This window comes from Leguminivora glycinivorella, chromosome 8 (genome assembly GCF_023078275.1).
Source record: "Leguminivora glycinivorella isolate SPB_JAAS2020 chromosome 8, LegGlyc_1.1, whole genome shotgun sequence".
Lineage (NCBI taxonomy): Eukaryota > Metazoa > Arthropoda > Insecta > Lepidoptera > Tortricidae > Leguminivora > Leguminivora glycinivorella.
In genome coordinates this window covers 1,299,959-1,315,434 of record NC_062978.1, presented here as the reverse complement: position 1 = coordinate 1,315,434, position 15,476 = coordinate 1,299,959, and the positions used below count along the sequence as shown (strand labels likewise).

Below are 15,476 nucleotides of genomic sequence, written 5' to 3'. Positions count from 1 at the left end.
AGCACTGAATGGGTTACCGCATTACCTATTCATTTAATTACATGTAAAAATGTACAAATAGAGTTGGGATACGGCAGAACCCTGTGACAATTATTTAAATCTCTGTGTGCGAACATAAACACTTACCTATTGTAAACATCACATGAGTGCGAGAATATTATTTGGTAGTAAATAAATATAAAACGATGCCTTTTATTCCTTATTTATTTATTTAGGTACCTACTTTCTTGGTATTAAGTATGCTGCACCTTCTTACGTTCAATATTAGGTATTCATTCTGTTAGTTTACGAACACTTCCATGTTAATTCGATCCAGTTTTAATATTGTGCTAAATTATGCACTTCCTTAAGTTTTTCCCTTAAAAGATCGACTTTTGTCTTTACCTCATTATGTAAGTTTTGCAATATTTTTTTAACACTTTATACACCATCACAGGTGGATTCAGTCCTATGTCGGGCTTCTTACAAATGTCTTCAGTACCTATCCACATTTTTTGAAGGATCTGTGTAGAAAGAAGTAGAAGTAGAAGCGTAATCCGACCAATGGCTATCGTCGGCTTCCTTAGCCTTTACAGACACTCTTACATCGTACATTTTTGAAGCACAAGGTAAATCTATACTTACCTTTTTCCATAGGCAGCTTGAAGTTCCTTGCAAGTTTCATTTCTGTACATTGCAACAATAGCACATTATGCAACTTGTACGTAACTTACACGCTATTCATTACGGCAATGTTACATTTACAATACACCAATAAGTTTAAAGTTTTATATTGTATTAACTTTTCACAGATACCTTTTAATAAGTTACTAATGTAACATTGCTTTAATAACTCTTGTGAAGTTCCTTGCAAGTTACACTTGTAATGTACCTAAAAGTAGCTCTCATAATGTTTCATTTGAAACTTCTGCTATGGTTATATTTGGTATGTTGTGTCAACGAATCACTGGCAGTTTATTCGTTTAGTGAAATAATAATATTGCTGCAATTTACTAGATGCACGTTTTGTGCAAGTCACTCGTGAACCGTTCACACAATATTTCATAGGGATATTTCAGGGAACGTGATTTTTGTGGTTGGTAGGACGTCGCAAATATAACTGCACGCAAGGTGCTCTGCAATCTTCGTGAGCCTGAGCGAGCCTCGTGCGGCTGCCAGCTGCCGGTTCAAAGAGATCTCGCTTGATTCGATCGCGATTCGATTGAAACAAGCTAGATTCTCTCCAAAATCCGACAGCCAAAGGCTCGCGCGCGAGTATGCTCGACAGGTTCGGATCCGTGCGCAGCTTACAGATACTTCCCAGCATAATTTTAATGATTATGTATGATCAAAATAACTAGAAACGAAAAAGTCAAACTTAAAAACTACCTCACACAAAAATCATTGATTGTAAAACAAAAACATGGATATACAGACAACATAATTATTTTATTTGAAGTTTTTTCTTCAGACCGCAAAAACAGCACCATACTAATGAAAAATGATATGTATACTTATGTAGTGTTAGACATTTGAATTGAACATATGTTATCATAATACACACAAACACTATTTTAAAACACTGCGTGAATACTACGACGGTTAAGAGCCCGCAGGACCCGAGCTCCTTCTCATATTTGAGGAGAATACACCCGTCGCGCTGTAGAGGCGTCACTAAGGCCGTTCGCACACGCACCTACTCCTCGCCTCAGGTGACATACCTGCAAAAAATTAAATTCATTAAATCTATAATTCTGATTGTACACGTGAAACATGAGTTTGCCGCTGATGAGATGAAGGATTTATGATATTTTGTATGATTTAACTTTATTGATTATTATTACACACTATCGTTTATTACACACTATTTATGTCACACTTTCGTTTTCTATCGACCCCTTATTTGCCAAGAGTGGCACTGAAACTTGAGTAGTTTCATGTGCTCTGCCTACCCCTTCATGGGATACAGGCGTGATTGTATGTATGTATGTATGTATGATTATTATTATTATTTGCCTGAGCGCTTTTGGAGCTCGCATCCTGCACAGTCTCCAATACGTCTGACGATTTCTTAGAAACTGATAAGTCTTCAAGAGGATACTTTGCAATTGTGGTTTTGTACATGGAATTTTCCTGTACTTAAAATATTTTATACCATACAAAATTACAAATGAAGCATTAGATAATTATAAGAAACACATTCGCAAAAGTAATTTTTAAATCAAATTTCTATTGAATATGTCTGATAGCGTGCATTAGGGTAATTTCGAAAGTCACAGAAAAATCACCATTATTTCCATCATCATATCAATATTCCCCTTTCGAAATTACCCGAGCATTTCTGTGCTTCGAAATTACCCCAATGCACCATGCTAAAAGAGTTGACCGTGACGTCACTAAACACAAATTCCTACTATTTCCATAATTAGCAAACTTAAAAAGAAGCTGATTTGTGTGCTACTCTGCGGAGGCGGCACCATAATGTTAATGAAATGCAACTAAATGTACGTATTATGTTTATGACTGTACCTCAGCAGTTCTCGAAAAGTTTATACAAAAATTAAGGGAAAAGTTAAATTTGTTTTTATTAATTCCTATTTTGTTACCAAGATTTTGTTGATAAATTGAGATTTTATTAAGTTTTATTTCGTCATTAGGGTTCTCTAGTATCTATATTTTCTTAATTATAAAAATTATCCTGTATATATCTTACGAAAGTCGAATTATATTACAAAATGTTGGTAACAAAATAGGATCAATTAAAATTTGCTGACGTGGCATTGTACAAAGTTGACGGGAATTGCTGACCTATACTGCCCCGCTAAGCCGAGTGGCGCTATCTCAAAACCAAATGATTTTGGAAATGGAACTGTCAGTTATAGATCCATACTAATATTATAAATGGGAAAGTGTGTGTGTCTGTTTGTTTGTCCGTCTTTCACGGCATAACGGAGCAACGAATTCGAACGAATTGACGTGAACGAGTTGACGATTTGACGTGGTGATTGATTTTTTAAGTGGATATAGTTGAAGGGATGGAGAGTGACATAGGCTACTTTCTGTCTCTTTCTAACGCGAGCGAAGCAGCGGGCAAAAGCTAGTACTTTATAAGTTATCTGTGGATTTCCGTTTGAGATAGCGCTTTTCGGCTTTAGGAGGCCAGTATAGGGGGCAACGAAATAATGGGCTTTGAGCGTGGAAGGGACATATCTCCGTCTCACTTACCTGTACACCTCCTGACATAATAGCTCATAAGCAGGGAGCGTACTTTTCATGCCGATGACATTAATCTGACATCACGCTCCAAATTGGGTGATCCCAAATAGTTTATTGTAAATTATTAATCATTACTCGTCAGTTATTTTAATCATATACAAATTACTTCAAATACAGTAGTCCATTTACATGTGGCATAAATAATACCTACTTGAAATGTGAAACGTGAATAAAATTATTTGATTTGTTTTTATAAATAAATTTAATTAAATAGTATTGTTAACAACACATTACAATAAATACGTAGAAAAGAGAATTTCTCTCTAACGTAAAGCACACCATCCTTCTTGCATTCATTACCATGCAAATAAATTCATAACTTAAAATGATATTGATGACTAATGATTAATAATTAACAATGATACAATTTGTGATCACCCTATATGGAGCGTGACGTCAAATTGATGTAATCGGCACGAAAAGTACGCTCCCTGCTCATAAGGTTCAGGTGGAATGCGGAACTACTGAAAGTACATAAAATTACTAAGTTGTAATGATTTTTTCAATACGTACATAATAAAAGGCATTTGTACGTCAATTTCCATAAGAAAAAAGTAGATAATGTAGATTCTATCTATGAGTACCGATCACAGAACACCCCACTAGAAGCCAAATGCAAGCGATATTGTTCGAGACGCAAATCACCAATCCTTGCGGGGTGAGGCGGGCGCGCACGGTGCTGCCATTGGTCGTTTCAAATAATGGCGCGCCTTTACGATTAGCAGTAGGGATGGGAATGGGACATGTCTATTATAGACAATGGTACCGGTACCAGTACTGTGGTGAATTTGTTTTGCAACAAATTATAATATTATAATTAAATTATAATAAGGCCTAGTTACCCTTCGGGTTGGAAGGTCAGATGGCAGTCGCTTTCATAAAACTAGTGCCTACGCCAAATCTTGGTAGTAGTTTCCAAAGCGGACCCCAGGCTCCCATGAGCCGTGGCGAATGCCGATGCCGGGATAACGCAAGGAGGATGATAATTGTGATAGCATCTCAATAAAAATCATTCTAGTAACTAATAACTAAACTGTGCATTTTTACTTACGTTTACTAAGTTAAATAACCAACTAAATATTCTAAACTAATCAATGAACTAAATACCACTACAGACTCTACAGATTCTAGATAATTATTCACTATTACAAATCTGCTTTCTTTTATATTTCATAAAATGGTAGCACATGGTACGAACGGCAGTACGAGGTTCCCGCAACAGACATAAACTAACATGGCCCCATGCCTAGTCGTTTACGTGAAAGGGATAGCATATCACATTGTTAACTCGGTAAAGAGGGATGGACGCGCCTCGGCGCCGCTCAGCACAACCATATTGACCAGTATAAATGAACTCCGCGGACAATAAACAATATTCAACAAAATAATTAATTTGACTTAACTGTGGAATGTTGTTCCATCTTTTTTACATGTAGAAGTGTTAGAAGACTTGCCACACCACTTTATGCTGTAAGAGACCATTGTTTGCAACCAAAATTGATTATTTAAGATTTTTTCCCGAGCGAACACGGACACTGTTAGCGGGTCGTATACTTGGGCGCTACTGATCGGTGTCGCACGCGTTCAAACTTTTATAAACCTGATTTGTCGTATGCTTGGTGACCGCGAGTCGCCCTGTAAGGGCCATCTTGTTGTATTGATCTGTGGTACCGATACAATCAAAGCCCATTATTTCGTTTCCCCCTATAGGTGCAGTCATAAACATCATACGTACATATTGTACGTTATACGTAATTACGTACATCATTTTACCATAGTTAGTTGAAGTTCATTATGAAGGCATCGCCGCCGCGCCGCAGAATAGCACACGCTGAATTTACTAAAAGGAAAGTAGACTTCCCACTTAATGCTAGTTAGTTACACTGTCCAGTTTTTGGACAACTATATATATTATAAGAGTGACCCACATGTCAGTGCGCTCCCTAAGCGTATTCAAGGCTCTCAAATTTGTTGAAACATGGTCTACAATAAATTTAATCGACTTACGAGATTTGTTATTAAGAGTAAAGTCTAAAAAAACCGGCCAACAGCGTGTCGGGCCACGCTTTCCGGCCGTAGTTTGCCGTATTTTTCTCCAAAACTACTGAACCTATCAAGTTCAAAACAAATTTTCCTAGAAAGTCTTTATAAAGTTCTACTTTAGTATTTTTTTTTATATTAGGGTTCCGTAGTCGTAGTTTCGCCATGTCTGTCTGTCCGTCCGTCCGCGGATAATCTCAGTAACCGTTAGCACTAGAAAGCTGAAATTTAGTACCAATATGTATATCAATCACGCCGACAAAGTGCAAGAATAAAAAATGGAAAAAAATGTTTTTTTTAGGGTAACCCCCTACATGTAAAGTGGGGGCTGATATTTTTTTTTCAAACCAACCCCAACGTGTGATATATTGTTGGATAGGTATTTAAAAATTAGTAAGGGTTTACTAAGATCGTTTTTTGATAATATTGATATTTTCGGAAATAATCGCTCCTGAAGGAAAAAAAGTGCGTCCCCCCCCCCTCTAACTTTTGAACCATATGGTTAAAAAATATGAAATTTTGAACTTGATAGGTTCAGTAGTTTTTGAGAAAAATACGGAAAACTACGGAACCCTACACTGAGCGTGGCCCGACACGCTCTTGGCCGGTTTTTAGGGTTCCGTAGTCAACTAGGAACCATTATAGTTTCGCCATGTCTGTCTGTCCGTCCGTCCGTCTGTCCGCGGATAATCTCAGTAACCGTAAGCACTAGAAAGCTGAAATTTGGTACCAATATGTATATCAATCACGCCAACAAAGTGCAAAAATAAAAAATGGAAAAAAATGCTTTATTAGGGCACCCCCCCCCCTACATGTAAAGTGGGGGCTGATATTTTTTTTCATTCCAACCCCAACGTGTGATATATTGTTGGATAGGTATTTAAAAATGAATAAGGGTTTACTAAAATCGTTTTTTGATAATATTAATATTTTCGGAAATAATCGCTCCTAAAGGAAAAAAAGTGCATCCCCCCCCCCTCTAACTTTTGAACCATATGTTTAAAAAATATGAAAAAAATCACAAAAGTAGAAATTTATAAAGTCTTTCTAGGAAAATTGTTTTGAACTTGATAGGTTCAGAAGTTTTTGAGAAAAATACGAAAAACTACGGAACCCTACACTGAGCGTGGCCCGACACGCTCTTGGCCGGTTTTTTTTTTAAACATATTATGGTTCAAAAGTTAGAGGGGGGACACACTTTTTTTCCTGTAGGAGCGATTGTTTCCGAAAATATTAATATTATCAAAAAACGATTTTAGTAAGCCCATATTGATTTTTAAATACTTATCCAACAATATATCACACGTTGGGGTTGGAATGAAAAAAAAAATCAGTCCCCACTTGTGTCGCTCAACTTCAAACGTGGGTAAATCCATTTTGCTATAAGGTTAATTATCTTTCAGATCATATTACATTTTATATAAAATAAACCTTTTAGCAGAATGGATTTACCCACTTTTGAAGTTAACACTTTCGCAACCAGGCTAAATTTCGAACAATACCCCAGAAACCGACAGTACCCGATAGTCGGGCAACGACGTGCAACTCAATGCCGGACGCCGCGAACCCGATAGTCGGGCAAGCGGCGGACGCTCAGGGCTGTGCCAAGTAACTTTCGTATACGTGCATAAAATGAAAGAGTGCGTAGCACAATGTCGAAAATCAAATGTTCTAAGTACGAAATTCCGAAAGACATGACATCGAAAATCAAAATTGCTAATGTACGAAATTCCTAAATTCAACAGTGAAGTTAACTCCTCTTCGCGTAATTGTGGCTGAGAGTTGTGCTCATCAACTACTGCATCCTCGCCGAATATATTTATTAAGTCTCGCTCAATGTCATCAGGACCACGAGCATTCGCCATCGTCGTAGTAGAAACAACCAAATTAATTATCAATTCCAATCAGAGGCAAAACCACAAAGTCCAGTAAGAAAGCAGAAGTCACAGTTGTCCAGAAACAAGCCGATAGTCGTCAAAATAAAAATTAACACAACACAACAACGTCCAAAGCACATCACAAACCATTACGGAATGGCTCAGATTGCAAATTTTACACCGTGACCGGTGTGAAAAACCCGAGTCGCTAACTTCAAATAGATATTTATTTATTTATTTATTTAATATTTTTTTTTTCAAACCAACCCCAACGTGTGATATATTGTTGGATAGGTATTTAAAAATTAGTAAGGGTTTACTAAGATCGTTTTTTGATAATATTGATATTTTCGGAAATAATCGCTCCTGAAGGAAAAAAAAGTGCGTCCCCCCCCTCTAACTTTTGAACCATATGGTTAAAAAATATGAAATTTTGAACTTGATAGGTTCAGTAGTTTTTGAGAAAAATACGGAAAACTACGGAACCCTACACTGAGCGTGGCCCGACACGCTCTTGGCCGGTTTTTAGGGTTCCGTAGTCAACTAGGAACCATTATAGTTTCGCCATGTCTGTCTGTCCGTCCGTCCGTCTGTCCGCGGATAATCTCAGTAACCGTAAGCACTAGAAAGCTGAAATTTGGTACCAATATGTATATCAATCACGCCAACAAAGTGCAAAAATAAAAAATGGAAAAAAATGCTTTATTAGGGCACCCCCCCCCCCCTACATGTAAAGTGGGGGCTGATATTTTTTCATTCCAACCCCAACGTGTGATATATTGTTGGATAGGTATTTAAAAATGAATAAGGGTTTACTAAAATCGTTTTTTGATAATATTAATATTTTCGGAAATAATCGCTCCTAAAGGAAAAAAAGTGCATCCCCCCCCCCTCTAACTTTTGAACCATATGTTTAAAAAATATGAAAAAAATCACAAAAGTAGAAATTTATAAAGTCTTTCTAGGAAAATTGTTTTGAACTTGATAGGTTCAGAAGTTTTTGAGAAAAATACGAAAAACTACGGAACCCTACACTGAGCGTGGCCCGACACGCTCTTGGCCGGTTTTTTTTTAAACATATTATGGTTCAAAAGTTAGAGGGGGGACACACTTTTTTTCCTGTAGGAGCGATTGTTTCCGAAAATATTAATATTATCAAAAAACGATTTTAGTAAGCCCATATTGATTTTTAAATACTTATCCAACAATATATCACACGTTGGGGTTGGAATGAAAAAAAAATCAGTCCCCACTTGTGTCGCTCAACTTCAAACGTGGGTAAATCCATTTTGCTATAAGGTTAATTATCTTTCAGATCATATTACATTTTATATAAAATAAACCTTTTAGCAGAATGGATTTACCCACTTTTGAAGTTAACACTTTCGCAACCAGGCTAAATTTCGAACAATACCCCAGAAACCGACAGTACCCGATAGTCGGGCAACGACGTGCAACTCAATGCCGGACGCCGCGAACCCGATAGTCGGGCAAGCGGCGGACGCTCAGGGCTGTGCCAAGTAACTTTCGTATACGTGCATAAAATGAAAGAGTGCGTAGCACAATGTCGAAAATCAAATGTTCTAAGTACGAAATTCCGAAAGACATGACATCGAAAATCAAAATTGCTAATGTACGAAATTCCTAAATTCAACAGTGAAGTTAACTCCTCTTCGCGTAATTGTGGCTGAGAGTTGTGCTCATCAACTACTGCATCCTCGCCGAATATATTTATTAAGTCTCGCTCAATGTCATCAGGACCACGAGCATTCGCCATCGTCGTAGTAGAAACAACCAAATTAATTATCAATTCCAATCAGAGGCAAAACCACAAAGTCCAGTAAGAAAGCAGAAGTCACAGTTGTCCAGAAACAAGCCGATAGTCGTCAAAATAAAAATTAACACAACACAACAACGTCCAAAGCACATCACAAACCATTACGGAATGGCTCAGATTGCAAATTTTACACCGTGACCGGTGTGAAAAACCCGAGTCGCTAACTTCAAATAGATATTTATTTATTTATTTATTTAATATTTTATTCAAAGCTACTTGTTTTGCTTCCACGCAGTTGCTATTTTATGACTTACCTATTGTCTTTTTCTGAGAACTGCCGCTTAGAAATTAGAATGTTGTTAGGTTCTTAGTTGAATTTTTTGGTTTATTTTTCTCCGAATTTTGTTTCACTAAAATAATCCTATGAGTACCTACTTTATCACTCTTAAATATTCGTAAACACAAATTAGGTTGTACGATTTACGAAAATTCTAACTCCTATTAATACATACCCGTGTATGCGATTTAACGTAACCAACTAATAAGAATTATTATTTTGTAATCGCATTAGGTAAAGTAAATAGAAATACAAAGTGAATTAATAAATATAATAATCAACTGTACCAACTTTTCGACCACATAAGTACATTATAATCAGAAGACAGTCAGTGGCAGCCCTGAGGTAGCGAAGATGCAAAGCTTGCCCGACTATCGGGTACGTTGGCGTCGCGTGAAGGTTTATAGCTCTTGCTCGACTATCGGGTATGCCGGCATCTGAGTAAAGTTTACGAGTACCCGATTGTCGGGTACGCGGTGTCCAATGTGTTAAGCGACACACTTTACATGTACCCTAACAAAACACTTTTTTTCCACTTTTTATTTTACCACTTTGTCGGCGTAATTGATATACATATTGGTACCAAATTTCAGCTTTCTAGTGCTAACGGTTACTGAGATTATCCGCGGACGGACGGACGGACAGACAGACATGGCGAAACTATAAGGGTTCCTAGTTGACTACAGCACCCTAAAAATGATGTGAGGTTGAGATGATTATTTATCAATACATCCTTATTATAGGCTACTTTCCTTCTAGTCAAATCAGCTTCTTTTTAAACTCTCAAAACGAATTTGAATGATTTGCTGATATGGAAATTAAATGAAAACGTGTCGACTGACATCAAGGTCAACTCATATGATCATTATAAATTTCAATGAGACTTCTTAAATAGAAATTGGGTTTAAAAATATGGCAGATTATTTTTAAAGGCAATTTTTATTTAAGTTTTGCTTTGTCAATCTCCTTGCTCTCGTTATCACTACTGTCATTGTCCGACATTTTGTATTTACTGAATAAAAATACAGAAATAAATAAATGAAGAGAAGGGTAAAATGTGCAAGCTAACCAAATTCCATCGGGCCAAACAAGGTGAGTGAGTGCACTGTCGCGATGACACATGGATCTGCAGTTGGAGAATGGCCTGGCACGAAGTAGCGGGGCTCTGGGCCACAACCATCTGAAATGTCCGGTACGTGGGCTATATAAAACAAGTGCAAATAACAGGGAGGGAGGTGCAGAAACAGTTAATGAGAAAACCCAGGAATATTTATGAACACACACAAATAATTTGCAATTAAATGCACCCAAATATCAAATGCTACGCAAACGCTACACATCTCTTAGGTTAATTAAGCTGAGCTCGGACTATCAAAGGGTCATTTTGGATTATTTACGTGACGTTTTTATACTTGGTACACAATAAAATACAAATATAAATGTTGTAGATAAGATACAAATATTGTACTCTCGACGGCTTTTTATTGTCAAGTTGTAATATCAAGCAATCACAACTGACTACATACCTAAGGGTCACTTGCACCACCGAAAATGGAGGGTTAACCCGAGGCTAACCCACAGTTTCATATGGAATTTGACAGTCGAAAAGGGAATCAAAATAGACGTATAAATGCACAACTACCTTTCTAAGCTTGAGAAAGATCCGCCGCGTCATTTGCACCCGACGACTGCGTGATGACTTGATGACGTGGCACTGGGATAGACTTCATTGGCCATTGCTCGCAGGCCGGGTCCTGTTATTGATCGCCGACTTGTCCAGGATGGCGGCAGATGATGGGGCATGGGGCAACAAAAAGAACCCTGAACCTGAACACAGTGAAAAATTATATTGAATTAGAATGTTTAAAATAAATCGCGTAATGCGCCATGTCGGTAGTCCGGTGGCGAGCCTTTTTTCTGTAATATGATATCTTGGGGATTCACGCCGATTCAGTGCGCGCCCCGAGACACGCAACGCTTAAGTGGGAACGCCAGAAACCAACCTAGTCCCACAATAAACTCAATAAGCTATCGAATAGTTAACTGCCACATAGGCTGTAAATGGGTAATTAAATAGCAAATCTCACCATTTTTCCGATCCGGTCAGCTAGCTTCAGCTAGCGGATTTATTTCAAGTTCACACAGCAGCACAGCACGCACGACACGATAGAAGATGGCGGCATTGGCGTCCGCCGTTTTTTTTTTAATTTATTTCCAGACCATGGATACAAGTCCTTCAGTCGCTCGCGGCGCGTCGCGGTCCGGGGTTGCCAACTCTAAAACCGTTCTCAGAAACAGAGGGAAAATTATATTTATAATATTCAGAGCCCGTAACTTTCATAATAATATTATTTAGTTGCGTCACCGTCAGTGGCGAAAATGCATATCGTGATTTCGCTAGGACGGGTATATACATATAAGTTGTATTTAATAAGAAACCCCCCTTAGTAATTAGTCTCTGGCATATAATTTATAAGTGTAGGTATTCAAAGAAGAAAATATTAATTTACGTGAAATGATCAATGAAGGATTTAGAAATTACTGACAAATATTATTTTGTATGTTTTAATGTTTATCTTTTAATATTTATTGTGATTTATTTTCAACACGGAGTAAAAGTGTAAAAGCATCTCAAATAAAATAATTATAATGTATTAAATGATAATGCAAGTTTGAATATACTATACTTATGACGTTTTTCAGTACAAAATCGTGCTTCGAAGTTTCGACCCAGCATAATATAATTCGCTTCTCGTTTTTCTTGAAACGAGTTTTAACTTTTTTTTTCTAAAAACATAATTCTTGAAACGAGTTTTAACTTTTTTTCTAAAAACATAATTCTTGAAAGATTTTACTTTTCACTTTTTGACATTTATCAATGAGGATAGTGAAACCTCAGTGAAACTAATCTCCATAGTGGCATCAACTCCCTTAAAAAGATCTTTTTTTTTACTGAGTAAGGCTTCCCACAGACAGTCTTAAAAATTCATAATCTTAAAAAAATTTGTATGCAATTGACACTGACAGATCTGTCAGTGTCTTGTCAGTGTCAGTTTGAACTGTCAGATTGCATACAAGTTTTTTTTAAGATTATGAATTTTTAAGACTGTCTGTGGGAAGCCTAACAATTAGATTTTTTTTCAATTGATAGTAACTCTGAAGCTAAGCGATGTCCAAAAAAGTATAAGTAGGTACATGACAATATAGTCTCTAAAAGTGGTCAGGAATACACTGTTAAAATCTTTTGACGACGTTAAAAATATTTAGGGTCTGTTTAACAATGTCTAACTAAAGTATAGCTAATCAATAAATAAATTAACTGCGAGATAAAACATCCCACAGTTTGCGTTTTGGTCCAAGAGCTGGCAGGATTTTTGAGCAGGTCCTTGAGGCAACCTGGAAAGGTGCTCAGATGCTTCTCCAATCATAACCCACATCAGGTCTGCAAGTCTGGCAGCTGGGGAGTGGGGCTTTATCGAGCTATGAATTAAAGATTTAATTTTTGGGCCCAAAAAAGGTGTTTGAGGCAACCTGGAATTATTAAAAAGTGAAAGTAGAGTTCCTCAGAAGTCGTATAGTGTTCATGCCAGATAATTTGGCCGGGTTCTTCACCGCGCCAGAACCGTGCAAAGTGGTAAAAAAAATCCAAAAAAGGTTCTTGAGGCAATCTGTCATTTTTACCAGTAAAACATGAGGGTCTAAATAGCCATGAAAAAATAATGCCATGACATGAGGTGGGTGGGTGGGTGCCATGACGTACCCTGCCATTCGATCTTGAAAGTCAATTTTTTAGTTTTTCGTAAATAACTCGTAAACGGTGGCCCATAGCAAAAAAATATGTTAAACAGAAAATATCTATATAAAATTTCCTACAAGAAAGGTTATGTACGTTTTTTCGATAGGATCAATATATAAATGGACTAGTTTTTTAAAGGTGCGCGGGGCCCGAGGGCATTTGATTTTTCCAAAAAAAATTTTTCATTCCTATTTTTGGACCCCGTTCTTACCACGTGAAAAATTTTAGCGCGCTCGGACCGAAGATAAAAAATAACAATTCAAAGTCGGCCATTTTGAAATTTTTTAAATGCTATTCGATGGACCTCAGATAACTAACTACATACAACATTAGTTTAAGTACTTTTAACCTTTTTCCTACCGTTACGGAGCTATGGGGATTAAAAAAAACCTCCATACAAATTTCAATCAGTCTTCAAAGGCCACCATTTTGAATTTTTCAAAATTTTGTTTTTGTATACTAATCTTTGGGCGACTGTACACGCATCTGCCAAGTTTCAGTGCGCTCGGACCATTTTGAAATTTTTCAAAAAAAAAAGTCGGCCATTTTGATTTTTTAAAAATGCTATTTAGTGGACCTGAGGTGACTGTATAACATTTGTTTTAGCACTTTTCACTTCTTTGTACCGTTACGGACCTGTGGTAATTAAAAGACAAACCTCCATACAAATTTCAATTAGCCCTCAAAGGCCGCCATTTTGAATTTTTCAAGATTTTCTTTTTGAATATAAATTTTGAGGCAACCTTCCACCCGTGTGCCAAATCTCAGCGCACTAGGACCATTTTGAAATTATTAAAAAAAAGGTCGGCCATTTTGATTTTTTTTTTAATGCAACTTTTTCTACTCCGAGACCTGTATGACATTTGGTCGAGCACCCCCGGCTATCTCTTACGGTTTAAAAGTTGCCATACAAAATAAAAGTGGCCAATTTTCTCACACTCGTAGCATTTTTAATTTTTTTTTAATTTCATTCGAATCAAGGCCGCTAAGAGATTCAACGACCAAAATTTGAGCACTCTACGTAAAGTCGGCCATTTTGAAAAAAAAAAGGCGGCGTCAAAAATTTCCCAGGGTCCTCACTGCCAAGAATAATGTTATACAGAATTAATCTACATAAACTTTTTTAATATTATGTAGATTAATTCTGTGTAACATTATTTTTGGCTGTGAGCCACCGTTTTTGAGTTATCAACAAAAAACGGCCCATGTAATCTATTTAAAAATACTTTCCAACTAAAAAAATTATCCTAGCGTAAAAACCTATATAACATTTCTTATAGGAAATTTTATGTAGATATTATCTGTTTAACATATTTTTTTGCTGTGGGCCACCGTTTACGAGGTATTGACGAAAAACGGAGCATGTAATCGATTAAAAAAAACTTTCTTACTAAATTATCCATTTATATATTGATCCTATCCAAAAAACGTACACAACCTTTCTTGTAGGAAATTTTATGTAGATAGTTTTTGTTCAACATATTTTTTTGTTGTGGGCCACCGTTTACGAGTTATTTACGAAAAACTAAAAAAAATGACTTTCAAGATCGAATGGAAGGGTACGGCTACGGACCCCACCTCATGTCATGGCATTATTTTTTCATGGCTATTTAGACTAGTGCTCCTGGTCGTGACCGTGTTTCGTGTACCCGTAGCCGAATCTCCGTTGCCGTGTTACTCGGCAACGGAGATCCGCTCCGTTTGCTCCGTGTGATTCGGCTACGTGTAATTAAGATACGTAGCTACGTGTACACGGAGATACGTATCTTATTTATACGTAGATCGGATCCAGTCGTGACCGTGACGTTTAGTGTAGATTTTATGCGTGTCATTAAGACCCCCGAATGTAATGCAACGGGCGAGTTTTTAATTTCAGTTTCCATATTTTTGCATTTTAAGTAAAGTTTTAAGAGTGATCAAAAATAATAAGATGCAAATATTATGTTGGAGGCAAAACTAATAGACCAGTACAAATTGTAAAAGATGTGTATTAAAAGAATTCGCGTATAATCAACATATAAAAAATAGGTAAAATTCTAATTTTCATTCACATGACAAAGACTATAACTAACCAACTTTTTTTTAAATAATCTAACATGTAAAGTCAGTGTCTTATAGTTGGTAGTATCCGAAGTAGTCAAATAGTTTGTTATTTTTGCTTTCACTTAACTTCACAAACAATAGGAACACATGGTACTTAACAGGTAAAACCCAAAGCTACTTGAAGGTAATCATTATCAATGGCCCGCAAACTATTGTTTGTTATCTTTATCTGCACGTGCAACTATTTCTTAGTGTTTTCACCGACGAAAGACGATTGTCCAGCCAGTAATAATATTTATGAATAACAAAGTATATTATTATTTCACTTAAAATACTTTTAAATTGTTGCAT

At 36.8% G+C, this 15,476-nt stretch overlaps 1 long non-coding RNA gene across 1 annotated transcript; it reads right to left on the bottom strand.

Moving 5' to 3' along the window:
• Positions 1–1,409: 1,409 nt before the first annotated feature.
• On the bottom strand, positions 1,410–12,021 carry LOC125228790. Its single transcript, XR_007177321.1, has 4 exons — positions 11,374–12,021; positions 10,929–11,113; positions 10,356–10,466; positions 1,410–1,700 (listed from the first exon to the last, which is right to left on the bottom strand). It is a non-coding gene; the product is annotated as an uncharacterized LOC125228790 (long non-coding RNA).
• Between the last annotated feature and the right edge of the window lie 3,455 nt (positions 12,022–15,476).